At 37.4% G+C, this 3,047-nt stretch overlaps 1 non-coding gene across 1 annotated transcript; it reads right to left on the reverse strand.

The window, feature by feature from the left end:
* Positions 1-1,540: 1,540 nt before the first annotated feature.
* Trnaa-agc (transfer RNA alanine (anticodon AGC)) lies at positions 1,541-1,613 on the reverse strand. The gene has a single exon. It is a non-coding gene; the product is annotated as a tRNA-Ala (tRNA).
* Between the last annotated feature and the right edge of the window lie 1,434 nt (positions 1,614-3,047).

The raw sequence follows: 3,047 nt of genomic DNA on the forward strand, positions 1-3,047 counted from the left end.
GTCCATCCGTCTGTCACTAGGCTGTATCTCATGAACCGTGATAGCTAGACAGTTGAAATTGCAAGTGACTAAATAAACACCCATGTATGAAAACATATTTCTTCAATTATTTTTTAAATGAAGCCAATCCAAAAGTGACTTGGAGGAATTATCATAGGAATCATCAATGGAGTCAGGTATAATTTGGAGAATATTGTGTTAATATGCATAATAATAATAAATTAATAATACGCATGTACTATTAATTAGATTTAGATCCCATGTAAACCGTATTATGACAAATAAAATATTGATTGATTGATTAAATATAACAAACATATCGTATCTGTTTACTTACAATAAACTAATGTCAATGTTACAATAAATTCCAAGGAAATGTAATTCCGAGTTATTGCCGATATTAGTTTTTCTACTATAATACAAATCAAATGTATACTCGTATTATAGCACGCCGCTTGAACCTTCCATTACAGTTCGAAATTCGAATTGATATTGTCCTTTTAAAAGGACATCGGGACCGAGGAGGCTAGAGGATACGTTATTTATATTAAATAATGATCTACTAGTATTATAATATTATCTACTAGTATATATCCGTAGAATCGATCGGATAAGGAACACAGAGCTGCGCTCCAAAACTGGTATCGGCGATGTGGGTGTGAAGGCCGCCAAGCTCAAATGGGATTGGGCAGGACACATCTGTAGGATGCACCCGGGCAGATGGGCCAAAATAGCGACCGAATGGGCACCACAGATCACCCGAGGCAGAGGCAGGCCAAAAAAGAGATGGCGAGACGACCTGGACTCATTTTGTGGCGACTGACGGGAGCATGCACAAAGCCGTGACGAGTGGCGGAAGACAGGGGAGGCCTTTACCAAGCAGTGGGACACAATGTAGGCTATTAAAAAAAAAGACTAGTATTAGCCTGAGCGTTGAAGTTATTATGGTCATCTATTGACTAGTTGACGACTTTGCTGCATGAAACTGGTTTACAAAATGTATTATATATTACTAATGTAATATGTATATAAACTAATGTTATATGTATATAAACTAATGTTATATGTATATAAACTAGTATTAGTTCGAAAACTCGACAAACTTCCAATAGAAAAACAACGCGCAACTTCTTGGCAAAGATTTCAAAAGTACACATAGGCCCGTTCATATTTATATAATGCCGAGCGAACTTGCGCACAAACGAACATATGCACAAACCTGATTTGCGTACCAAAACACTGGCACACTTCGTCATTACGAAGTAATATATAAGTTAAATTACCAACCGCCTGAGATAAGTGGTAGACCCATACCATTAACTTTTTATAATAACGTTTTCTGAGCAGGAAAATTGTCTTCGGGCCTTTCCATGTGATTGCCATCGCAAAGGGAATTCCGAGACAATGCTCGGGTGTTGCGCTTCCTTATCCTCTAGATTCCATAGTGTTGATTGGTTGTAACACGTCAAGTTAAATATTGGTCGTTTGTAGTATACCACTTTACGTGTAGTTAAAATAGATTAAAAGTGGAAAAATTTACTGGCTTGGGTGGGATTTGAACCCACGACCACTGGATCGCTAGCCCAGTGCTCTTCCATCTGATCCACCAAGACGCCACTCAACACAGCAAATAATAACATGTCCACCATATGGGCCTATAGCATCGTTCGCAGACGTTTTTGCTTGATACAACATTACTTTACTCCTGTAGTTGGTTTTCGGGGTTCCGCACCCAACGGGTAAAACGGAATCCTATTACTAAGACTCCGCTGTCCGTCCATCTGTCCTTCTGTCACCAGGCTGTATCTTATGAACCGTGATAGCTAGGCAGTTGAAATTTTCACTGATGATGTATTTCTGTTGCCGCTAGAACAACAAACACTAAAAAGTACGCAACAAACACTAAAAAGTGGGCGAATCCGACTCGCACTAATCCGATTTTTAAGTTTAAATTTTTACCCGACGAAGGGAAGGGGTTATCTTAAAGGTGACATTCGAATGACAGCAGCATCAGCATTACTATTGGAACGCGCTGCAGCGTTAATGAGGGATATGTCATTGTCAATTTCCACGATGAAATTAGTGACAGATGGTTGCCGCATTACTGCGTTGGATCGGGGCTACCATATTGGGCGGCTGATGGATGGATGGTATGAAATATGAGTTAATGTCAGAAGCAATCATTATAGGGGAGAATTGGTTACATTTTATGTTTTTAGTTAAAAGTGGAGATTTTATTTATTAAGTTAGTTTCAAATACGAATCACTTAGCATAATAAAAACTTAATATCTTAATAGCTTATATTAAATATGAAAGCGATCTTTCTAGGATTAGAGCAAAGGCCAAAGGTATGGCGGTATCGTTTCAAGCGATGCCGCCACAACTTTTAGCTGATGCCCGGTAAGATGGCGCCACTCTTTGATATTTAACAAATTTAACACATCAGTGAAAGAAAAAGGAAAAAAGTCAAATGCCGTTCTAAAAGTTTTAAACCATGTGTCATTTTTTTTAATACTACGTCGGTGGCAAACAATCATACGGCCCGTCTAATGGTAAGCGGTTACCATAACCTATGGATGCCTGCAACTCCAGAGGTAAAGAAAGAAAGAAGAAGAGGTAGGTGTCGAAAGATGGCAGTAAATTTACTGTGGCTACAAAATGTTCTGTGACAATCCACCTCTTTTTCAATTTCTCTTTGATTTAAGTAATTTATTCAAAAAGGGACTGTCATTGGCACAATTTTGCCGACAAATTGGTTGAATTGTCCTATCTGCTTTTCAATTGTATCAATGAAGTATTTGCATGTAAATCGCTTCCTTTGGATTTAAAAATGAAATATTTATTGCCAAATACCTAAATCGTACTTCCAAAATACTTAATTTGTTGTCTAAAATTATACCTATGTATGCTAGTAGGTCATAGTGCGTCTAATATGAAGAACAGTTGTATATTATATTATAAAGGACTATAATAAAATACCTTTGCATATTTAATCTATTTTGAAATAATTATTTAATTCGCATCGCATGGAAGCAATTAGCTCAAA

Source organism: Cydia pomonella, chromosome 13, assembly GCF_033807575.1.
Source record: "Cydia pomonella isolate Wapato2018A chromosome 13, ilCydPomo1, whole genome shotgun sequence".
NCBI classification, from domain to species: Eukaryota; Metazoa; Arthropoda; class Insecta; order Lepidoptera; family Tortricidae; genus Cydia; species Cydia pomonella.